Here is a 26,559-nt window from a genome sequence, read left to right on the forward strand (position 1 = left end):
GGGCCGTGCAAAGTCGGGCGACGCAGCTTAGTATTAGTAATAAATATTGTTGGTCTTTACTCAATATCGTACACTTTTTCTCATTTTACCGGAATATATTTGAGACCTGGCGTTGTATCATCAATAGGCTAAGGAAAATAGACCACTGAAGGGGGTCTGCGAAGATTTTGCTTTAATTGGCGAATGATTCCAGCTTTGAGTCTAGTGAATTGAAAATATTTAGAAATATGCATCATAAAACAGACAGCTTAACAAATATTTAAACCATGTGACTTCCTTGTCATTTCCGCCGCATAAACAATGGGAATAGAGTCAATTTCAGTTCGAGTTTATTACATGCACATTACTTCGATTTTTTCCAGAAGGGGGGAGGGGGGATAAAGCGCGTGAACTCAGTGAAATTTTATCGAAAAAGCACAAAACCACTCCAACTTACATGTAAAAACCGTAGTTTTTTAAAGTAAGGGGAGTCATTGATCCCTTAATCCTAACACCTTAAATGACGGACCTGGTTCTAGGGGTGGTCTGATGTCGTTGATGCGATTGAAAATTCGAAGTATTGCAGCGAATAAGGTATGTAGCGACTTTGTAATGCATCACTCGTTTTTAAGGAATTTTGTACAAAATTCTCAAAATTCATGATCCTTGCCAGAACAGAAAAAATAACTCACAGGCTTGGAATTTTAATCATTAGTTTGTGTAAGGAAGTTACAAAACTACTGAACCAAAGCTTAAAGTTCAGCGGAATTAAAAAATATTTTGTAAATTTTCTCTTTCTTTGACATTTTTCTAAACATCTGAAAACTTAAGTTTCTTGCCAGAGCAGAAAACATTAACTCAGAGTCACACGAAATTTTGCACAGTAATTAGTGTTAGGGGGTCACAAATTTTCCGCACTAAGGCAAAGTGCTTTGAAGAATTTCGATTTTTTTGGCCCACCCTAATGTATAAGTATTGAGAGAAAAAAAATGATCCAATTTATCTATTTTAACTCTGAAAAATATGAACTTTTATTGGTAAATTTGGTGCAAATCAAATTCTACCTCCGACACGTGGAATTGTCCTTAATTTAGTTTGATTTAGTTTTTTTTTTTTTTAATTATTTAACTTTATTTTTTAATTGGAAGATAAGCTTATTTTAATTTATTATTATTATTTGTTTCGATTGACTTCATTAATTACTTTTGCGGAAAGTAGGGAAAAAAAATGCTTGAATCATCGACTTCGAAAACTACAAAAATAAGGATGTCCTTCAATTACGAGTTCCAGAGAAAGAACAATGCTTACTTGCCTGGAATTGCAATCTATACAAAGGAGTGTTCTGCTTTCGATAAGGGGTTTACGGCCTTTCCACTCTGTTCTTTAGGGGCTTAGGGGTGTGTCTGTGGGAAAACGGATTACACCGGGTAATCGTAAAGCACATTCTAGATGTATACATCCATAACAACCCCGCCTCCTCGGAGTAACAGACCGCAATAGCTGCTGCATCGGTGCGAAGGAGGCGGGGTCCCACGCCTCTAAGGGGGCTTACGGCACTTCTCAAAAGAAGTAGTAGCGACTGCGGTCTGTGCTTAGAGGCGTGGGATCCCGCATCCCACACCGCGGGGTCCCACGCCTCTAAGGAACCTTCGGCACTTCATAAGAGACGTTTTAGCGATTGCGGTCTGTGCTTAGAGGCGTGGGACCCCGCCCCCCCGCACCGCGACGTCTGAGGGTACATAGATCCGGGCTGCTTATGTCTAACAGGTACTGTTGATCTTCGCTTAAAATATCCCATGTCCAAAAAAAAAAAAAAAATCACGATCCAAAAGAAAAAAAATAAAATAAAAATGGAAGCACCACATTTTGCATAGTCAGAGTCGCATCGCAGATATTCAGTTCAGAACCTTCCCGTATTAAAGATATAAATATGATTAAAAAAAACTTAAATATGCTTTTAAAGTAGCATTATATGTATATTTATATTACTTGGGATCAGGGTCGAATTTAGTTCCATGCCGCCCCTAGGCAGATTTGAAATCTGCTGCCCCCTCCCCCCTCCCCTAAAAGAAAAGCAAAAACTCAAAAGCTCGCAATAAAAGGAAAGAAAATGTTCCCGAAATTTAAATTGTCAAGCTTATGAAGAAATGATGACGTTTCAAATTCAGTGGCACCCCGATGAGAGGTCACAGCAATCTCCCAAAGAACTCCTTATTCGGCAAATTTTGCTCTCGATTAAAAAATTTAGAGATTACAATGAAACATATTCTTTTTTCTTATTTTAAATCCTAAAAATTGTTTTTTAATGATACCTAACGATCCTTCTCATTAGATGTTATGTACGTATGACATGCGTGTACGCTCGTGTTTTATCACATTCGGTAAAATTAGAATTTTCCTTCCCCCAAAACTTTTAGTTCGATGCTCCTCTGCTTATGTTATTTAATTTTGTACATCGTTCATGGCTCAAGTACTGCTCTTGGGCACGTTATCAAGCGATTCACATAAGATCAATATAAATAATATTTACAATATATGTATATTTATTTGCAATTATCAATTAATAGAGCTTTTTTTTTTTTCTTCTTTTTTTCATGGCCCTATAGCATTATAAAACATGCTCTCTTTCATTCTTTGAAGTTTTAAAACATTTCCTTGTAATGGCAACGCAGATGAATTACTGAAAAATGATATAGACTTGAGCTTGACTTATAAGGGAAAATATAATGATATAAAATGTGGAGATAAAGAGTTACCGAGATTTTTCTAGAATGCTAAGTATATTAATATGATTTACATAAGACAGCATCTTTTTTTTTTTTTTTTTTAAGAAAAAAAAAAACTAACTTCGTTTTTTCCTTTTTTGTTACCGTTTGCTCAAAAAAAAAAAAAAAAAAAAAAAACCACTTGGAATTTAGAAGAATAAAAAAGAAAAAAAAATACGATTACATTCCGAATGAATTCTGTTACTTTTTTTTTAAAGTTACATATTCAGTGCTGTTTTGAAATCAAACCTATCTTAATTATTTAATATCTGTATCGTTGAATCTTTGATGAGCACAGAACTTTAGTGTCTTGGGCGTTAACCATTTTATCAGTTGTCATCTTTATTTATAGCAGCATCTGTATCCTGTTTTTTTTTTTTTTTTTTTTTTTTTCATCTACGAATCAATGATTTGAATAATTTCCTCTGTTATTACGTTAAAACTCTTGTGTTTTTACCACTCCCCGCGGTTCAATATATTTCATTAGTAAATTGTAACTGGATTACTATGCAAAGAGTCTAAAGTTTCCGCCTTTGAAAATTTCCCATTTGAAAAAAAAAAAAAAAAAACATGTTTAAAAAAAATTTGATGACTCTTTTTTGTTCTTCGGTTTTTAATTTAGCATGTTTCCTACATTTAAAATCATTCAACCCTTTTCGCTTGTCACTCATTTTTATTTACCTCCGAGACTTAATATTAACAGAAAACAATTTTTAAAAAAATGTTAAAAAGAAAATAAACGTCACTCACTCAAGAAACCCGTACGGAATAAACTTAAGTATAACAGTAAAATCTTGGTCAAACTCCAATCTTGTTGAGATTTCTGGATAAACGCAACGACACTTTCTGAAATTAACACCCGCTTTTCGTCTTCACTTGCTATTTTACGCTGATCAATTACCATGATTGAAAAACATTTGATTTTCATAAGATGTGTGAAAGTAATCATTATTAAAAGACAAGAAACAATTGTCTATGTGGACATGAAAGAATGCTAATATTTTACTTTCAAGAATAAAAAAGTAATTTAAAAAAATGTGTGGTTAAAGCAAAATTTGTCGCCCCTGAAAATTTTGCCGCCCTAGGCTGCCTATTGGGAAATTGGCCCAGCTTGAGATGCATCCGCTCCATTGTTTATCAATTCTTGATATAGTGAAAAATAATGGGGGCAGTGCAACCCCAGAGCTATAAATATTCATTAATGATACATTATAACTCCCCCCCCCCAATACTTAAGACGATTTTAATTTTAATTATATCTGTGAATTAAGATGAATAATACGGGAAGGTTATTTACTAAAGATCTGCCGTGCGACTCTGACTGTGTAAAATACCAGATAATTCCACTATTTTCTTTTCTTTCTTCTTCTTTTTACAACATGAATATTTTTTTGGACATGGGGTTTATAGGAGTGAGTCTTATGCTCCCGTTTTATGCCGAAAAATGAGACAAAAAAATGTAAAACAAACCCCTAGGAAAAAAAAGATTGGTTTTGGTGATTTAAAACTCATTTTAGGACAGTACCCCCCATGAGTCTCCCGACGTGCTCCAAAAGTTCATGCTTTTGAAATTTGCACCTCTCTAGCCAGTGGCGTACCCAGGGGGTGGGCTGATAGCAGGGCCGTATCCAGAGGGGGGGCCTGACGGGCCCGGCCCCCCCCCCCCCCGAAACCCGAAATGTTTTGTGCCGTAAAACAGAAGGTTTTTTTTTTTTAATTCTTAATGTCAGAAAAGGAAAATGACAAAGTTTTTTTTAATTCTTAATTTTGCTATTATTCAAAATTTATAATATTTTGCAGAAATACAGAAAAAGCAGTTCCAGTTCTCATTAGCTGCAAGGCACACTTGAAATTTAGACCTTTAATTAGGACTTCCTGATCTCTTTCCCAATTCAATTCAGGGCAGTCCAGGGTTAAAGCAGGCCCTTTGTCAGTTCGGTAGACTTTTCAAGTCTACCGAACTGACTTCTGTGCACTTCCTCCTCCAGGGGCGTGCACAGAAATTTTGGGGCTGTCACAAATGCTTTTTTTGGGCCCCCTCAATATTGTTTACCCATATTTTCAACCCTAGGTTTAAAAATATTGGGCCCCATTTAAGCTCGGGCCCGGCCAACAGGTGTCCCTTCTCCCCTCTATGCACGACCCTGGACTCCTCCCCCTAAAACTCTTATAAAACTTGCACTGTACTGATTTCGAGCCGGGGACTCCCCAAAGGCTGGGCCCCTAGTTTCCGATTAGGCGAGTATTTTGTTACCAAGATGTGCCAAATTCAGCTCCTTGATACATCCTGAGTAAAAAATGCAAAAATCACGATTCTCGCGTTTTTGTAGCATAATTTTCCAGATCCTTTTTGTGACTGCTATGTTTCTTGTCTTGCATTTATTTAATGCCGAATTAGTATCATAGAAGTTCTTTTGTTATTGTTTTTTTTTCTTACTTCTACTGCATACTGTTAATACCTTTAGTATGAGAAAAAAAAATAACACTTACTATACTCTCTTTCATTTTCTGCACTACTTGTGATCAGGGCCGGATTAACGTCTATTTACGTCCCTAGGCCAAACTTAGAGATTACACCCTCCTACTCCCTTCACATATTCGAAGTGTATCGAAATCGTATCCCCCCCCCTCTTCTTTCTCAGAGGCGTAGCAGCGTTCGGGAGATAAGTGAAAATTTCGCGCCCCTTCCCCAGTTTGAAAATTAAGGGATAGGTTTCATTTTCAATTTTCCCATGGTTAATGTTCAAAGGGGGGGGGGAGGCTGTGGATTTGCCGGTGCACTCCAGAAATTTGCCAAAATTGACGCTTCAGAAATGCAATTTTAGGCCATTTAACTCGAAGTAACGGTCATCTTTGATGATGTTAGAGAAAGGGATCGGTTAGGGAACTCTCCCCCTCCCTTTTCGAAATTAAAGTCATAAAACTAAGTTTTTGAAAAACTTCAATGATGCTGGGAGACAACGAAGAAATTGAGATCCTAAAACAATTTTAGAGGATATTTTTTTGATGAGCGGGTTGCTTTAGCAAGGAACTTATTTGAAATTAAAGACTGCAACATTCGAAAACATCTTTTATGATGTTAGGGAAATGGATGGGGTTAAGCCATTCTCCCCCAAAAAGTTTTCGAAATTAAAAGCCTAAATACTTTATTGTGAGCCATCTTTAATAACAAAAGGAAGAGGGATGGAATTGGGTAACTCCCTTCCGTAAATTTTTCGAATTTAAAGTCCTAAAAACAAAGCTTTAGACAATTTTAATAATGTTGGAGAAAGGCTGAACTCTGCAGCTATCCGGATTTTTTTTTTCTAAATTCAGGTCCTAATCTTAGGCGATTTTAAATGAGTTGGAGAAGGGGGGGGGGAGGGGATACTGAAGTCAAGGTCACTTCCCTGGAAAATCTTTGGGCTTGAGGACTTAAAAACAAAGTTTTAGACGATCTGTTATGATATGAAGTCTTTGAAAAGAAAACTCTAAATATGCATTTGTAGGACTTCTAATGCATCTGATGGTGCTGGGTATAAATGGATTGGGTTTGAGGACTCTTTTCCGGAAAATTTTCGAAATTTTAGACCATCTTCAAAATGCTAAGAAGGGGAGGGGGACCCTCCTGCACAGATGTTCAAAAGTTGAGGTCCTATGAAAAAAATCTCGATAATGTTCGCCGGAAACACTCGGAAACTTTTTGAAACTAACGTTTCATAAAAAGCAAACTCAGAAAAACTTTGAAGATGTTAGTAGAAGTGGGTTGGGGGAATCTCTTCTGTAATTTTTTTCTGAAATTAAATTTATAAAATTCGCAATTTTAGGTTACCTTTGGTGACGTAACATGATGGGATTAGGCTCAGAAAACGCCTCCCTCCCCACATTGCTACGTCCCGAAATTTTCATTCATTTCTTAAAATATGTTATCAAACATCTTGCCTCAATTTTTCTTTTTCAAAAATATTTAACTGTTTTGGTTTTTCATTGTGAAATTTTCAAATTTTCCGCCTCAAAATTTTTATCTGTTTGGAAAACAAATGTCTGTAGCCCAAGGAAAAAGCTTTTACCGGTTTGAGCTGAGATGATATTTAGCAGTGATATCTGAGGTATTTTTTCCCCTTTTTATTTACATTTAGATATCATGACTCTTGAATTCCTTGATAGCTTCATTTTTTACCTTGAAAATATTTAAAACTGCTGGTCTCTCTCTGTAAATATATTTAATTTTTCTTTTATTTTTATCAACTTTGTTGTGATCTAGATGATGTTTTGAAAAAAAAAATATTCAGAAAAATAATATGTTGGAAGTGAAACCCAATAACAGAGGTAATTATAAAGGAAAAGATAAAAAATTGTGTCAAAGAAATTATTTATTAGGAAACTTGTATGCAATGCTTAGTGTGGAGAACTAAAGCAGACTATGGTGAATATTTTGTGTACAAAATAGGGGATATTATTGGCAAAGGCCGCAGGAGGTCACTGTGAACTCCCCAAAATTTCCTTATGCGTCAAACAATGTCTGACAGTTTGGAGACAACATAAAAATATTCTTTAAAGGGATGTCTATTGTCTGTTTTCGTTAGATTTTGCTACACGTGCAATTATGCATACTCGTGTTTTGTCATTCCGTAAAATTTGAAACTTCATTCGGTAAATTAATAATTTCATCCCTTCAAAAATTTAAGCTTCGGGCGCCGCTAATTATTGACTGTCAAAACTAAACATGAACTAATAAATTATTAATTGCAAAACATATACTTATTGACATGATTTAAAGACATCAAGAGAAAAATTGTTTCATGAACAAGTTTTTTACATTGAGCACTTTCTATATCATAGCTTTACCGAATTTTGAAATCAAAGATATTGAAAATTTAGTGTCACCGGGTTTTGAAAACCAGTGGGGGTGCTCAAACACCGAGCACAATGGACCAAACAAGGGCAATTTTTCAGAGCGTATAACTCTCAAGAAAATGTGCTTCAGTTTTATAAACAGAAACACTAGGCGGAAAATATCTTATTTTACTTCGGGTTTTTACCACAAAAAAATTTTACGAGAAAAAAATAAATAAATGAAAATAAAATAAAGTAAAATAGAATGAACTAAATTAAAGCAGAGAAAATTTTAGTTAGAATCAAAACAGAAATAGTTTAGGAACAAAAACACAACAGTATAATTTGTTCTTTTTGTTAAGCTTAGCTAAATATTTAAAAATTCGTCCCTTTTTGTATGGCCTCTTTTTTCTGCTTGTAGAAAAAGAGGCCATACAAAAAGGTTTTCATCAGTTTTCTGCTGATAGTGGGGGTGTCCGGCACCCCCGCAAATATTGGGGGGGGGGGGGTTGCTGGAGCATCGCAGCGCCCTCAGAGTCGGCGCCCCTAGAAAATTATCTGTTTTGACCAGAAACAGTACCCAGACTCAAGCATTACGCCCCCTCTCCTCTAAATTACTTTTTTCTGCTCAGTGGTAAGGTCCCAATCAGTTCTAGCTGTATTTTTACTGTCCAAATACTACCATGCCACTTTCCTTTTATTTTTCTAATGAGTTGTTCATTTTTTTCTCCTCCTGGATATGCGCCCTTTTTGGCTTGCGCCCCTAGGCCAGGGCCTAGGTTGGCCTATTGAGTAATCCGGGCTTGCTTGTGATTGAAAAAAAAAGTTTGTTTCGAGAAATATTTCGTTACATTTATTTTTAACTTAAAACGAGTGTGTCTTACAAAGTTATACTCATTTTGTAAGACTGTGCAATCAACTTCTGAAAAGTGTAAATAAAGAGCTTCAAATAATTTCAACTGTTCGATAGTCTTTGAAAATTATTTAAGTTTTTGAAATTCCTTGAAAAGTTCTTCAATTTTGTATCTTATCAAGAAAATAAAGTATGAATTGTCCAAATGGCCAGAATATTACTCTTCCATTCTTATTTTCTGAATGTCTACACTATTTCTTTTAAATTATTTTGTACAATTTTCATACTTTATGGCATTTAAGGAAAAAAATGGGGATAGGGGGAGTGATCAAAAACAAACTTCACTAAAAGCCGATATGAGCAGATGAGGAAGTGCTTCTCTTTTCTCCTCTCTGTCCATTAAGTTCCATGATTTGTTGAGCAAGCAATTTTTATTTTGTTTGATCTTGATTTGCAAAAGAATGTATAACTTTTAAAAAACTTTGTTTGCCTAGTTTTTTTTTCATATTTTTGTAGTCCCAATTACCTAATATAAGGCCTCAAAATACAGGGGTTTTTTTTTTTCGAAAATTTCTCGGGGGAAAGCCCCCAGCACCCCTGAAGTTATGGATGTTCTACAACCAACTTAAAGGGACACTCTCCTGTTATCCTTACCACTACAAGGTGAATAAGAAAAATAAGAAATTAAAATAACAACGTCCAAACAGTGGAATCATTAAAAATCAAGACAAAAAGTCTTCTATGTTAACATTTTTATGCGTTTGGTGTGTCTATATATACTATATGTGTGTGTGTGTTAGGGCAATGTGCTAATCCGGGCCCTTCCCGAAAAAAATTTCTGGATACGGCCTTGGCTGATAGGGCTACAGCCCCCCCCCCCCCCGAAATTTTCAAAATTAATTATAAAAATTATAATAAAGAACAAGTTTTCTTTTTATGATGTATTTTTGAAATCTTACATTCGTATCGATATCAGAAAAGCGATACATGAACTTTTCTTAGCTACAGTTCATAAGTATCCCCCCCCCCCCAGCTCAAAGACTTTCGAGCTCAGCCCCCCCCCCCCCGAACTGATTTGTCTGCGTACGCCGCTGTCTCTAGCCCCTCAGAAGAGTAATAATGGTTAATATAGCTATCTCCTCCAAATAAAAATAATGACTATAAAAGTGTCGAAAACTGAAAAACGTTGGAAGGGGGGGGGGGCATATTACATAAGAATCAGCAAGAAATATGTCAGAAGCATTTTGAAGGTATATTTTTGCGCACGGTGTAATTAGACAAATACAGTGAAACCTATGTAAGTTGACCACTTGTGGTACACTACTTTAGTGGTCAACTTAAACAGGTGGTCAAATTATAAAAGTTGAATTATATGATAAGATCTAATTCTGTGCTTGAAAAGAGCGGTCAACTTACAAGGGTAGTCAACTTTACAGGTTTTACTGTATTGTAGTATACTGCATATCTGAAATAGGGTTTCCAATCCCGCGGGAGTTCGGGATTCTAAATAGCCAATCCCGGGATCCCGCGGGATTAACTTGATTAATTAAATTTTAATGTCAAATAGAAAAAGTTGTGGTTTTTAGGAAGGACTGCTTTTGTTAGTTGAATGAGTAGTTTCCTCGAATTCCGTACATCAATTGTTTCGCTCTTCAAAGTCAATTCCCAATTAACAATTATCGTTTAATGCGAAAAAGCGCACCCTAAAATTGTTAAATGCGTCTTAACAAAGCTTGTCTGGAAAGGGAAAGAATTTTACACCCAAAAAATGGATGTGCGTGATGAAAACACGAGCTGTTGCTCCGCACAGCAGTTGATTTTACTGAGATTAAATGATTGAAGACGTTTAGCAAAAGATCCCCGTAAACTTAACCTTATGAAATAGATTTTTTTTCCTGGGTTTTTGCTCCAGAACTGCAAATTCCGGACAAAAATGATGCTTATTTGATATGCGTTATACTTCAACAGTTTACTTAATTACCAATATATTCTTTTTATAAGAAATTTAAATTACTTTTAATTTTCATTGTGTAATAATTTAGGTTTGCTAAGCGTTAGAATACGCTAGCGTAGAAAAGGCATGATAATAAGGCCAACACGATTAAGACTTATTACTTTAACCAAATATCATAGCTAATAAGAAAATTGAAAAAATCTCACCCAATGAAGATTATTTTAGGTGCAGCTTTTAATTCAAAAATTTAAAGTCTTATTATATTAGCACGGCACTGAAAACCAACTGAACCTAAATTCAAACTGAAACTTAAAAAATGGCAAACGCCTTTTCGAAAATAAAATGTCCATTCAGAAATTTCCAGAATGCGCTCTAAGTTCCATAAAGAAAAATAAACAAATTAAAATAGACATCCCATGCAATGAAATGAGTGGGAACCCAAAATATTGTAAACCCCAGTACCTCATAGTAACAGCCGTTTAAGATTAAAGAAAAGGAGAAAATGGATTAAATTAAGAGAGAGAGAAAGCGATGAGAGAACTTTTCCCTTCCCCGTGGGGTGGGCTCCGAAAATTCTGCCCATCGCCTCACTGAAACTTTGTATAAGCGACGCGAGACGAGACACATTTCTCCCATTGCTTCTACTATTGCTATGGATGAAGATATTTTTCGAGGGGCAGGAAGGGAGTAAGTACCTCATACGCCTATGGCCCATACGCATCGTTCGGTTCGGGGTGATGTCGCTCGCCGCTTTCGTTACTTTGATTTAATGCTCGCAGTTGGTTAAGTTGTGGGCCGTCATTAAAATGGCCTAAAGAACCATTCTTAAAGCGCTGTCGCTATTTGATAGAAAAGGAACACTTTTTTCTTATATTAGCTATTAGCATAGTGCTAGTAGTTTAAAATCAGTTTCATGCCCTGATTTTATTTAAAACTGAAACGCAAAAGATATTTTTAAATAATCTAATTATGCACTATTTTGTCGGGTGGGCCGCCCATAGTGACGAGCCACCACTGATGTTGGTTATTGTATCAGTGCATTTGATTCATTACAGCGAGGGGTGAATGCTGGTTGGTTACATCGAGTCGCTATCTCAGTAAAACTTTTTGGACATTTTCGCTAACTTTATCTGTCACTTTTCAGAGACATTTAAAAACTTGAGTAGCTTAACTTACTGCACTGTCAAGCAAGTCATCCTGTGTTCCATCCAAGTTTCTGTCGCCTCTTTTCGAGTCGTGCCGAATATATTAAAAAAAAATGTTCGGCTTTTCATTGCTTTTTTTATTAATCTTACAGAAGTGCTCCAACATTGTATTCTATCTACTCCAGCGGGATTTGCAATCTGTAGTACACTTTTTCTATTTTTTTAAAGCGCAATTTCCTGGATTTTAAATTTTAATGATGGTTTTTAAAAATGTATATACATATTACGCTTTTTATCAATTGCTGAACGTATGAAAACTGATACATAGAATGAGAATACCAATTCAATCTCAAAAAATAAATAAATAAATAAATAAATAAATAAATAAATAAAAAAAATCGATTTTTATTGTGTTTTTAGATAAAACCACCGCTCATCTGCTCATCATATGAGACAAAAATATCTGAGGAAGGTGATTGCTTGTGAAAATATTCGTTTTATGAGCGGTAAAAGTTGAGAAACCTTTACATTAAAGAAATTGCGGGAGTGGAAATCCCGTGGGATTTTTCTCGCATCTCCGCGGGATTAATCCCGCTAAATATCATGCGGGTCCGCGGGATTCGGGAATTCGGGATTGGAAATCCTAATCTGAAAGGGAATATGTTAGTTCAAAATCCTGAGCAAATAACAATTGGCTTATCAAAAAAAAAAAAAAAAGAACTAAATTAAAAACAACTTACAAAAATTACTGGTATTTTTCCAGCTTTCTCACAAAAATAAACTCTTAAGTTCAGACATTAACTTACCCGAGAAGAATTTACACTATTTACACCCCTAGTGGGCACCCCTGATACACAAAATTCCATAAAAAAGCATAACCGAGTGTTTGAAGAGTATGGCTCTGATAAAAAGATATATAACCTTTAGAGAGTTCATTTCTGTGAGGAAAGAAGAGACAGGAGCGGGAGGGGGAAGGGGAATTACTCGTGGTACAAACTGCGCCATCGATATTTTTAGGGGGGGGGGGGGGATTTTGGAAGTTTTATAATCTCGCTTTAGGAGAATTCTCGTCAATGTGGTTGCTCCATAGCATTTGAGGGGGTGTTCCTCATATTCCCTGCACCCTCGGTGGGATGCTTCTTACTGGGGTGTGCACGGTGGTACATGGGGCAGTCCACGCCACCAAAATTGTTAGGGGTTAGTTTTAGAGGGTTTCTGATCTCATTTTGGGGGCTCTTCTGATAGGGGGGAGCTCTTCAGAATTCACAAGGATCAGGGGTGGTACGTTGAACCATTCTCCTCAAGAACAATGGCGCGCAACCACAAATGCAGCGAAGACCCACTACCCTTTAAAAAAATAAAAATAAAAAATATGAAAAACGAGACCCCACGAAATGAGGTCAAAAAGACTTTCAGACTGTAATCCTGAAAAATTTCAATGGTGCAGTCTGCGCTATACCTTCCCCCCTGGTGCCCCCCTGACTTGCATAACTATCTGAAAAGCATGAGCAAGTGCTTGTATTGCATGGCTCTGATAAAAAGATGTATGACCTTGAGAGAAATAATTTCAGTGTGAAAAGAAGACAGTGCCCTTGGGGGGGGGGGGGGGAGGTTCCTGGCGCACACTGTGGCATCGGCATTAATTTTTTTAGAGCGGGTAGAATCATTTAAAAAGTTTTGCGATTTTTTGGGGGGTGGGGGGGAGTCACGTTTATGGGGGTTCTCCGTAACATGCCCCGAGCGAACATTTCGTTTAATTGAAGAAACTGCTTTCGTCACTTGTTTGAGGATGCGAATTTCGTCAAATGTAAAGAAATATTTCTTCATCCTAGTTTCGTCAAATTAGCAATCGTTTTTGGAGTTTTGAGAGCATTAGTTTCGTCAAATTGATTTCATCATATTTGAGGACGTTAATTTCTTAAATTTTTGAGAAAATTTCTTTCTTTTTTTTTAACACGCTTTTATTAGCTTCACTTGTATGTTTGCGAGTAACTCTCCTTTTGGACTAAGAGCTAATGGCTTATTACTGTTAGTATATTCCACCTCTTTACGAGCGTTCGTGGCCGAGCGGTCTAAGGCGCGGATCTTCGCTGACGTCCATCTCCGGAAGTCATTGGGCATGCGTTCCAATCCCGTGTACACTGAAATTAATTTTATAATCTTGCAACTAATTTTTCTCCCACTTTTTATGATCGGATTCTTTTAAAATTTGGAATGCAACTTCAGACCCAATGACAATGCAATATTCTATAATCAAATTAATTTGTTAACGATACGTTATTAGTTTATTCTAATTAACACGCTTTTATTAGCTTAACTTGTATGTTTGTGGGTCCAACTTTCCTTTGGACAAATAGTCAGTGGCCTATTAGAATTACTTACAATGTACAAATCAGAGCTGCGAAGTGTAACAATGTTTGCACATATGAATTTATCAGAAAGCATTCAAAATGTCTGATGCAAATAATGCAATAGAATACTAAGATACATTCCATTATAAAATAATAGTTTAACATAAAAAACTAAAAAAACACGTTTTAGTAGCAAAATGAACTAAAAAGTTAAAAATAATCTTTGGATGACAAGTATATAAAGTAATTGACCAAACACTTGGTTTTACTGTAACAGAAAAAAGCGTGGGGGTTTGCCTATTTACATTTTTGCATGGATAAGAAGTGGAAGAAATTTAAGACAACTGATTATAAATAAAATTATTTTAGAAGATATTATTACGGAAGAAATTAATGAAGCTCCAAGCATTTAAAAATATTGAAATAGATTATTTATCCCCCCCCCCCTTTTTTTTACAAACCAAGATTTAGCTTATCTTGTATCAATTGTTCACCATTAAAACACAGAAAGGATTTGCTCCATTAATTAAAAAAAAAAGTATTTAATTTTTACGAATGATTTCCTCATATTTAAGGGATATCGTTTCGTAAAAATTAGTATTAGGAGCTATGAGGCCGCGACATCCTTTATGCCAGGGCCGATTTCTTGAACCAATCCGCCACTGGTTTCAATATGCATCAGAGAGAGAGAGAGAAGATTTAGCTTTTGGTTTAGCAGAGAGCCATATTACTCGACCTTAACAAGCAACATGAACTTAATCGTAAGGATAATATTCATTCAGAAAAAGGGGGTGTCAGGGGGCTACCTCTCGGCAGTTTTTCGAAATTGAAGCTTCAAGGACGAGTTTTCGATACATGTTTCACGTAAGAGGGGAGAGGAGGTTCTGTCGATAATTTTTCGAAATTAAAGTTCCAGAATTTTTTTTAAAGATTGTAGTTCGAAAAATAAAGTTTTAGACTATCTTATAGATCGGGGGACAACCCCCGAATTTTTTTCGAAATTTGAACTCCAAGTACACAATTGTGAAGTATTTCCTATTGTGGCAGAGAAAGTGGAGTTCGAGGGGACCCCTCTTAGGAAGCATTCTTCCAAAATTTTTTCAAAATTGCAGTCCTAAATCCCCATGTGTAGGCCATCTGTAATGACGTTAGACCGTTAGAGAAAAGGATGGGGTTCGAGAATATTCCCTCGAAATTCTTTTAAAACCTAAGTTTTTAAAACTCAATTCCAGGTAGTGATTGCAATATACCGGTATACCGAATACCGGTATTTCGAGCAATTTTGCAATTTCGTAATACCGGTATTTTCGGTATTAGCTGAAAATAATAAATAGTTTTAATTAAAGAATTTTCAATTTAACTTATAAAACATCTATTTATGTTTTAAATGTACATTTCTTTTTGCATGATACAGAACCAAAATCGATCTATTGATGTAAAAATTTGGCTTCAAAAGCACGAACTAGGAGAATATCATTAAGCAAAAGTTGCGGAAAGATTACAAAATGATATTGTCATTATTTGATGGTGAGATGAATTGCATTTTCGTGCGCTTTTGTGCACCATGTTTTTATTTTTTCCATTTCCCTGGTTACCCACTTTCCCTTTTGTGAAAGTTAACTTTGAGTGTTATTTTGAATGTATTTTCTTATGAACAATTTATTCCAACCATCAATTGCAGTAATACTTTATGATTTCTTTTTTAATTAATTGTCTCAACTGTACTAAATTTTGACAAAAACTTTTTCTTGTTAGCATCGTAAATCAAAGATTTTTATTTTTCAACAGATCAAGTGCTTTTAAGTGTTACGCGGCGCCGGTGTATAATTAAATACGTCGCGCGTCATAAACAAACATCTCCATACACATACTGTTCTGCTCCGACAAGTTGAGCTATGGCCATGGACTTGAACAAGTCTATTTCTTTCAAGGGAGAGCAATCAGTAAGAAGAGGCAGTGTTAGGCGTAGTTGGGCTACCATTGCTTTTTATTGGCGAGAAAATCCTGTACCGCTTGCTAATAGTTAGGTATAGTAATAATTTTCGCCAAATGGGCAATACACTGCCAACTAAATCCGCAAGTTCTTAAGCCATTTTTTCTCACCCCATTTCAAGTAATGAAATCGTTGAATCGGTCGGGCAGCGGAGCTCAACTTGCCAGAGGTGGACAGTGCAGTATATGTACTGAGATGCACATTGCATGTGCATCTCAATACAGTTCTTTGTCTAATATATACGAATCTTACATCATTGAAATCGTTATTAAATTCACTTTCAATAAAACCTTTTTGTGCAAAGAAATATTTATTAAAATGTTCAAATTTTTTTTCTGGCATATGATGCAATACGAATTAAAAATAAAACGTGCCATGCATAGTGCAATTCTTTTATTGTATTTTATACTTTTTATTCTTTGTAAAACAAATAAAAAACAGCTCATCATAATGCGTTTTTTCCTTATAGACGCAAATGATACATGATCCCTGCAAAACCACTGGACAGCGCTGTTTCTAATGTAAGATATTGACTTAGAAAATGTAACGTAAGAATGGGTTTGACCTCCCCCCCCCTTCCAAATTAAGGGTATGTAGAGATTTTTCCAACCCTCGGGACCCTTACGTAATTAATTATCAATTTGGAGTTTTGTAAATATTTTGGTTACTCGTAGTACCAGTAGAATCTAAAGAATTTAAAGTGCATTAAAAAAAGATACTCTTTTTATAATTAATTTCTTCTGATGAAGAATAAAAGTTATTGGCTATGCTCAAACTGATTTAGTCAATCGAAATCGTGGAAAAAATTACCAAAAATTAAAGCTACTAAAGAAGTTTGGCCTCTTTCGGCGTAGGCTGAATATAATATCCTGAAAAACAAATTAATAGCAATATGGGTTTAAAATAATAAAGGTATAACTTTTTGGCGTGCTTCCGATTGGAGCCGGAGGAGAGAAACATTGCCACTGACAAACCAGCCTTGCTCTGTTAGGCCGCATTTCTACTTTTGGAGAAAACAAAACTAAAAGAAAAAGAAAGAAAAAATGTTTTCTTTCTCTAGAACTGGACGAAAGATGCGATGCCAAGGACACAAGCAAGCGTGTATTCCACGAAATTATAGGTAAAAACAGGATCTCGATCATTTTTTAATTCCATCATACTCTTCTAAAAGGGAAGTAAAAAAAAGTGTATCCATTGGGGTTTGTGATGGGTCGCGGCGCTGAAGAACAAAAGGTATAAGAATTGGTCTAGACAGTGATCAGTCACGAGTGGGTGTGGGCCGAGTATTTCTTCGGCACTGCATGATAATAATAGGACGTAGTGCCAAGCCGGCCTTAGCAAATGCGGAAGAATGTTGGAGAATTCTGGTGGACCCTTTGCGGTATAGGAGTTCTCAATCGTTCAGGGTTTGCGCTTTCCTTTGAACACTGATGTGAGCTCAGCCCCCCCCCCCCTCATCAGACCACCTTGCGTCGTCAATACAAGAGTTTATTTTATAATTATTTGTTTTATTAATTTAGTTTGTATGTAGAGTGCTTATTTGGCCAAATTTATGTTTAATACAGGAACTTTATTATTGCATGCATTACATACTTCATACTTTGAAAACAATTGTCCACCAAAATTGAAAAAAAAAATATTTGAAAATATAAATGGTAAAAAAAAAAATGCAGATGTGAAGTAAATCTTTTGTTCAAATTAATTTAGTATAATGTTTGTTAAATAATTATAAAATATACTTTTGCTTTCTACCCCTAAGTTTTTATTATTATTTCCAAACATGTGTAACATAAAAGCAATGTATAATATTCGAACCCTTAGAATATTGTTACAGTTATGGAAAAAGTCTTCGTCTGGATCCATCCTAAAAGAGTTTTAAAAAAATATATATATATATAATAAGTAAATGTGTAAGTCCATGGGTTTATGCCCTCATGCACATTGATCTTTTTTCCATTTCGAGGAAAGTTTTACGATTAAATGCAGCAGCTTACTTCTGAAATAAAACATTTTCCCACGATTTCCTTCAAAACCTGAGTTTTTTTTTTTCTTTTGTTAAAAAAAAAAAAAAAAAAAAAAAAAAGAAGCTACGATTCTCTTGTGTGGTGACTTTAAAGAGCATCTGATTTGATTTTCATATTTTCAAAATATATGATTATTTCGATGCTGATAGCTATTTTTCCAAGCAGATTACAAGAATGAGTTATTTTTACAGCGGATGGGCAACATTTTTATTTAGGCATCCAGACAATGATTTCTTTCTGTTGGTTTTTGAATAGTGGTCTGGAATTAGAGTTTCTTCAATTTATTGAGCATCAGCATTACTTAGCCATTAAACGAGTTAATTCCTTTACATATCGTGAATTTTCATTTTTTTTTCTTTTCTTTTTTTTTTTGAGCTATAAAAAAAATCAAGGGTGCGACAATTGTTGATCTGTGATTTTTAAAAAATTTATTTTTTATTTCAGTCGTTAGCCAAAATACACCGTTTTCTCCCGACATTCGTTTTCTTCACGAATGTTTTCTGACTCCCTCCACGCCAAATTAGTTCCATCTATAAAGATACTTATAAAATTAATTAGTACTGAAACTGATGATTACGATTTTATTTTTACTTTTTTTTCAGAGTTTTTATTGTGCTATGTGATATGTTACCAATAAACAACATTTACTTACCGAGCCTTACCTCCTCAAAAACACAGGGTTCCAACACTCGAAGCCACGCTCCATTTTATAAGAACTGTTTAACTAGTAATGACATTTAGACTTTTGCAGTTTTAATTTTAAAAGGTTTTTGACATCATTTTATGGGATTTCGTTGAGGGAGGGGGGTTTTGTAGGATTTGTGAGAGGGGAATCGGGAAATGACCCTCCCCCCCCCCCTTCTCATCGGAATTGAAAAGGTGGACACCCCAGGGACTAAACATGATTTCTTTATTCTCATGCGTGAAAAAATTCCGCAAGATTTAAAATACATTTAGCAAAATGAAGAAACAAAGTGGGTAAATTCACACACACACGCACACACACACACACACACACACACACACATATATATATATATATATATATATATATATATATATATATATATATACAGAGAGAGAGAGAGCATAGACAATGCAAGAAAACAGTTTTAATTGAAAAAAAAATGGACGTTTTCTTATTTTTATCATTCAAAATTATTTCTTTAATTATCTGAAAGGAACTTATTGACGGTGTCTTGTTCTTCTAGCCTAGCGACAATGTAATTTGTAGGCAATATTTTTCTTTTCAGTTGTTTATGAAGACTAAGCCGTGTTGTAAAAACTTTTGAAAGTCCAAAATTAAAAAAAAAAAGTGCATAATATTATAATACAGTAACCCCTCGTTATATCGCGCTTTTCGGGGGACAAAGAAAAAGAGCGATATATCCGAAAGCGCGATATAACAGAGGTCATTAAAAATAGTTATAAGTCCAATACATAAGTAAATTAGCATTCGTTCTTTTAGACATGAGTTTCTAATGGTTTCGATGTAGTTCACGAATGTATCATTACACATATTGAAATTTAAATAAGATTGAAATTTAAGTAAATTTTCACCGTCAGAAAGTTAAAAACATCAAATGGCGAATGAAGACGATCTTTTTGAGCTGCCGCGAGATAAGAGTGCATTCCAATACTCTCTTATTCCCAATAGACTTCTCACTCCGTTTGACTTGCTGTAGAAAGGATGTGAAAAGTAAAAATAATCACATTGTTAACAGAAAACTCTTTCGCCCGTCCAGATCAATCTTCCTTTCTTTGATGCAAATCCCGGTTTGTGCAACCAACCACAAATCTTCTCTGTACTAAAAGAAAGGCGTATGTTCTCTGCTAGTATGACATGACACCTGCTTGATGTCTCTCACTCATTGTAAAGGCAATGTATCAATACAAAAGAAGATGTCATGTAGTTTACAGACTATCTGAAATATACCGCGCCGATATAGTACATTTGGATGACAGGTATTGCTGCTGCTTTTCCAGTGAATTCAGAAGAATAGCTTCCTTTTGTTCATTGACAAAATAAAGAAGAAAGAGACCTTCTCTGAGCAATACCATATGTTTTCAGAAATGGTTTCAAACTTAAAGCGAAGTTTTTTTTTTTTTTTTTTTTTTTTCAGACTTTAATATTTCGGGAGACAGAAGAAAGGAGCGATATATCCGAATGAGCGATATAACGAGGCGCGATATAAAGAGGGGCTACTGTATTATTTATTATAAGATAAGCGGCCAAATAGCAGAGTCCATTTTTCCGATAGGCAGAGTAGGCAGCTACCTAGGGCGGCAAAATTGTCAGGGGCCGCAAATTTTGCTTTAACAACACATCTTTTAAATGAATATTTTATCCTTGAGGAGTAAAATATTAGCATTCTTTCATTTTTCACAGAGACAAAAGAATATAAACAAGAGCGCATCGAGTTAAAATTTTTGGGAGGATTAAAATTCTAATTTTTCCGAATGATAAAAAACAAGCTTACGAGCATATATCATACATATGTACACAGTGGCGTAGCTAGGGGGGGGGGCGGAGGGGCGGTCCGCCCCGGGCGGCACTTTTCTAGGGGCGGCAAATTGACCTTTTTGATATGAAAAAAATAAATGTATTTTCCAGATAAAGGAATTATGGTTTTTATCTGTTACTGAGGCAAAAAGAATCTTAAAGCACTCAAAAGGACAAAATAACTTTTCTGTTGCATAAGTATTCCTGTAGTTTTCAATAATTCCGAGAAAGTGACACCACAAACGAAGAAAAGTACGGCTCAAGTCATTTTAAACCAAACTTTCCCAGAAAAATATGCATGTTTAAACACTCAAATGTATGAATGAAAGCAATAATAAGAAATTCTCTACCTGACTTGAGCCACACTTTTCTTTGTTTGTGGTGTCATTTTATTGAAAGAATTGAAAACTAAAGGAATACTTAAATATTCCATTCTAACCGAGAAAAGTAATTTTGTCTCTTTGAGTGCATTATGAAAAGTGCATAGTATTTTTTAAAAAATCTGTTACTTAGACTGTTGTAAAGGTTAACTTCAGGAGGACGAAAACAATGAACTTTTCCAATTTTTGTTATAAGAAGAAGCTAAAACAGGATTTTAAGAGAGTTTCTTGAAAGTCTACTCGTAAAACAAAAACTTTTTTTTTTAAAACTACAGAAAAATGGTGACAAGAGTATAAGAAAAAGAGGGGGAGGTGTAAAATGTTATACTAAACAATTTATTGCTCATCACACTTTATATGTTTTAGAGTTTGCTTTAATTTCCCACTCTTTACAAGAAATCTCTTCTTCAAACGTAGTTATAAGGGATTTCCGTTTTCTCGCTTTTGAAAGTAAATAATCTATCCGATAATTTTGGATATGGAAGGTAAGCGAATTTCATTTTTAAACGTTTGGTTTGGACCCTCTACTTATACAAACATAGTCCAAAATGCGTTTTAAAGAATTCAGTTTCAAATAATTCCTGTTGGAAACCTCTCCCACCCCTCACTCTGTAGTCTAATAGTACAAAAATGTTTATATGCGGTAGAGCGCTTTAATACCTCATCCCTTTTCTTTATATCTCTAAAGACAGTTTAGAAATACGTTTTTAGACCTCAATGTTGAAAAATTTCTGGACAGAGTCCATTCCTTTGCCGTTTCCTCTAACGTAGCAAACACAGTCAAAAAGTATATATTTAGGCCTTTAATTCTGAAAACTTTCCTGGAGAAAACTCCCACTCTCACTTCTAAAGTCTCAACATCTAGCCTAAAATTACGTTTTTAAAGCTTTGGTACTGCAATATCAATTTGTGAAAACAGCATTTGAACCCTGAGTGTCTTTGATCCCCTAACGTGATCAAATATAGCCTAAAATACGTTTTTAGGTCTTTAATTTAGGAAATTTTGTGAGCGACATATCTTAATCTCCTTTCCCCTCTCACCTAACACCTCCAAAAATTAAAACTGCGTTTTGAAAACTTCAATTTTGAAAAATTTCCTAGGGAAGAACTCTTCACCCCTTTTCCTAATTTCCCCAAATGTAGCCCAAAATTTTCTTTTTTAGAAATTTGCGTGAGTATAGGAGAGCTCGCTAACCCTTCCTTTTGACAGAATGTCTAAAATGAACTTCAGCTTTAAAAATGATTTTGAGAGGGAAACCTCCCTCTGTCCTCTCTTCCTCCTAACATTATAAAACAAAGCCCAAGTCGGACGTCAATTACGGAAGTTTTCCAGGAGAGAACCGCCTGGCTTCACAACATTTTTTATGCCATTAGGGAACCCCTCAACGACGTCACCAATGACAGCCTAGAATTGCGTTTTCGAGACTTCGGTGTCGAAATATTTCCAAAGAAAGAACCCAAACCATCCCTTTAAACCAAACCACCAAAGATACCCAAAAATTGATTTCAATTTTAAAAACATTTCAGTAAGAAACCTCAGCACCCCTCTCTCCCCTAATGCCTGCAACTGCGGTAAAATTAGTTGTGTTTAGTTGTAGTGACCATTCTCGATTTCCTTGACTTCTCCTAAGTAGCCTAAGCTGCATTTTAAAATTTCGTAAAATTTCCTTTCATTGCCCACTGATCCCCTAACGTCAACAAAAAAACACTAAAAGAGACTAATTCTGAAAAAAATCGGCAGCAAACCCAAAGCACTTTCTAATAACTTTACTAAAATTGCAGTTTTTGACTTAAATTTAGCAATTTTCTCCAGGTGTAGGCCCTTATCCTCCTTAACTTTTTTTTTCTTTTGAAAAATATCGAAAATAATTAAGTCTTATTTTTTCTTTAATTAAATTTCTAGTTTTAATTTAAATACTGTTAGCGAGAATTTTGAAGAGAACGAGGGTCTTTAAGGGGAAAGAGGGCGTGGCTACAGGCCAGCTGCTTAATATCATCTAACTTGTATATACAGTCGAATCCCGCTACAACGCGATCCGACTTGCGCGAAATGGCTATAACGCGAGCTTTTCATGAGTAATGAATTTTTTTATTGCTGACGCAAATTACTCGCTTGCAACATGAATTTTTTAGGAAAGGAGTAGCAGAGCATTAGAATGGGCTTCGTTGACACTAAATATTGGTTTCGTGAATAGACTTTCATCCCTTTACATCACTGACAGCGGAAGTTCACACATTGTATTAGTCTAAACAACGCTTTGCTTTAGTTTATACAAATTACCGCTCCGATTCTTAACGTTTTTCCTTCTTATGAGCGTTTATAAAATAGAATAGTTTCCAAACAAGGACTTTCATCTCAAGTTAGCAAAAGTGGGAAGAAAAACAATTTCTGACAATGCAAAAAAAGTTAAAGATTCTCGATGCTTAAACAATTATAAAGTGCCTCGAAGGTAGCACAACAATTAGGTATGAGTTAATCTTCGATACGTACAATCAGAAGCATAGGGTCGGGGGGGGGGGGGCACGGGGGCACGTGCCCTCCCAACTTGCTGAACAGATTTTTTTTATTACTAAAATTGGTTGCCTCTGTTGTCCCGAAATTAAAACGAAAATCATCTCAGGAGTTTCTACGCGGCTACTTATTACTTTCATTTTATGCTGACATTCCCCAGTAAAGTAGCAATAATGTATAAATTTCCTATAGCCCCAGCCTTGGAGCTCGGAGGAGTTGTTACAATTACAAAATCTTTCAAATCGGCATATAAGAATCAAGTAAAGTAAAAATAACTTCACTCACTGTTCATCGTCTCTGCGCCGCTTGCAGAAGCAGATCAAGAAAAAATCGACTGAAACGATAAGTTTTACAAAAAATTACTCTAGGAATGGCACAATATATGACATGATGAAAAAATGCGCCCATTTTAGTCGGGAAGGGTTTTGAATTAATTATGTATTTGTTAAAAACGGACTATTTTGCCATCCCCATGTCTTCACTGGTTATCGAAAAAGAGGCTTATTCCAAGGCAGTGTAAGATTTTTGAAGTCGAAAAAATGTTAAAATAACCATTTTTTAACAACCATTTTCTTATGCATATGTGTTTGAAATTATAACAGTAAATAAAGGATTAGTTTTTATTTTAACTATGCAAACGGCATTATTTGAGGAGGGGAGAGGAGGAGGTTACAACTGCTCTTGAATTTCCTTTGCACTTTATTTGACGCTCAAGGTACCGCTGATTTCGTGCATTGCGTGTGATTAATTAATTCACAATGAAACTATATATATGTGTCAGATTTCTATTTATTCAAAAAAGTTAAGTTAAGCTGACATAATTGGTCTTAGGAATTTCACAAAATTGTTTTGAGGTTTTAACCTGGGCCTGATTAACACACGGAACAGGAACGTTGCAGGAACGAGAACCTGGACAACAGAATTTTAGGGAAGCCATACAGTAAGTTTTTTAATTTCAACCCATTTTTGGAAATTACTACTTTGAAAATGTGATAATTTTCTTATGAGAGGGAGACACCAAATTTACAAGGACCTGGGCATCCCTTGACTTGATCCGGTATTGATTATAACTGTTTTTTTTTTTTTTTTTTCAAATTATCTATATAGGATAACTATCCCCATCCAAACAGTATTTCATTGGGGGTTAAATATCGTAAAATGTAAATTTAAAATGCATTCTAAATACTAATCTAAAATTTTTGTGAACATAATGCGACTCATTATAAAAATTTTATTCTTCCGAAGATGAACTCTAAAGTTTATTTTCGTAAAGAACTTCAGTATCTTAAGCTCCTTTTACGACATGTGCGGTCGCTAGTCGATGTGAAAAGTTCTGATAAATGACTGCAATAAAAATGTTCATTTACGGATGCCTGGTAACACAAGGCTCCCAACAGTATGACAAACTTCCAAAGCCGCCGCCTACCATTTACCGCCTGTTTTTAGTTATTGTAATCGGCACCTGTATCACAATGACAGTGTATCAGGTAAAGTGCCGTTATGGGAACCTGGGAACCATCAACAGGGAGTTCACAGAATAAGAGATCATCAAGTGACAGAACAGCAGGGAATCGTCCCTGTGGGACTACTTAGAGTATCATGATTGACCTCCCAGAAAGAGTTCTCAGAAATGAGTCTTTTTAAAGGATAATAGACGTTTCTCGCGGAAAGAAAAAGCCGGCCGAGTTGAACATTTTGTGCAGAAAGGCTCATTCTCTTCCGATTCTTGAAAAGGAAAATATCTCTTCTCTCCAAAGATTTAGCTATCATGCAGTATCGAATAAATTCTAAATTGAATACTTCGTCTTGCTCTTGAGTTTTAAACCTTAAATCTCTTCATCTGCAAGATGTTGAATCAGAAAACTGTTTTATCTTTTTTCAAAAAAGTTTCTGCGGCAGAGAGTTCGTCTTCTATTAAAACAAACAATGATGGTGAATTCGTAGCTAGGATCGAAGAAAACTCTAAGCCTTCAACGAACCAATTACTAAGTAATGAAGATAACACTGAGGAATTTGCAGATGTTGCGAAATAAAATAAGAAACACATCGAATGATGCAGCGACAATAAAATTACTTACTTTCATAACCGTACTTTATAAGTAATATTTTTCAAAAGAATGCTAATACGCTATATTTCCTTTCTAGGGAGATTAAAACAAGCTATCAGTAATCAATGAATTCCTGAAATGGCCACGGCCTACCCGGGGCTGTCGTACCACTTAAGAAGAAGCACAGTAATAATAAACATAAATTGTGAAATCATAATTTTGTTCTAACCTTTTTATAAGATTGTTTATTTAAATTGCTAAATTAAAAATTTTGTGTAGTTAATCAAGAAACACGTATTATTTTGATAAATAAATATTATTTTTAAAACCATACTCACTGCAAGAGCGAAAAATAATATTCCTTCGTTTTAATTAGTGCAAGAAAACTTTTTGAAACTCGTGATTTTTAGCCTAAAACCCAACAGGTTTGAACAGAATCTTTGTTTCTTCTAAAATTGAGTCATCTCAACATACTATTTTTTCTTTCGAGGAATTGTTAATGTGTGTGTGTGTAGTGTACTGCTATAATCTAAGTTGGTGGGGGGGGGGATCTGCCCTGACGTTAGAGGCCTGTGCCCCCCCCCCCCAAATGTTTCGTCATGCTACGCCTCTGCGTACAATTAAAGTTCAAGAAAAGGAAATCCGCAAAAATTCAGAACTTAGTTTTCATAATGAAGCTCGCAGAGTAGTGTCTGAGAAAAATATAAACATCATGAAAATGGAAGCCAGGCCAGAAATAGTGGTGTTCCCACACTGCATATAAACTTCATAAATTTTAAAATAATAATGAAAATTACGATACTACGATTAATCTACTGTTCAGTGCTATTATATTGCAGTAATGTTCTTTCTGTTAGTACCCTACTGTTAAAGTACATGTATTTTATTGATTATTGATTTTGTGCTTCATAACAGAGTAATCATAGTAATCATATTAAATAGTAACGTTTTTTCTAAAACACAGTAAAAAGTCAGTTCTTTATATAACATACGGTACTATATATATCTAAGAAATGGTTTGAAACAATTTGAGGGGTGTTAACACATATCTGAAATAATTGGGTATGCTTATAAAAAATTTCTAAACATACGTTGCTCCACAACACGAAATTCCGACTTACGCGAGGGGTCTTGGAACGCCTCCCTCGCGTAAGTCGGGATCCGACTGTAGTTCTATCGTCCGTGTCTGCGGGTAGTTGTAGTGAATAAAACGATGTGAAAGGCAGGGGATCCGGAC

Source organism: Uloborus diversus, chromosome 3, assembly GCF_026930045.1.
Source record: "Uloborus diversus isolate 005 chromosome 3, Udiv.v.3.1, whole genome shotgun sequence".
NCBI lineage: Eukaryota > Metazoa > Arthropoda > Arachnida > Araneae > Uloboridae > Uloborus > Uloborus diversus.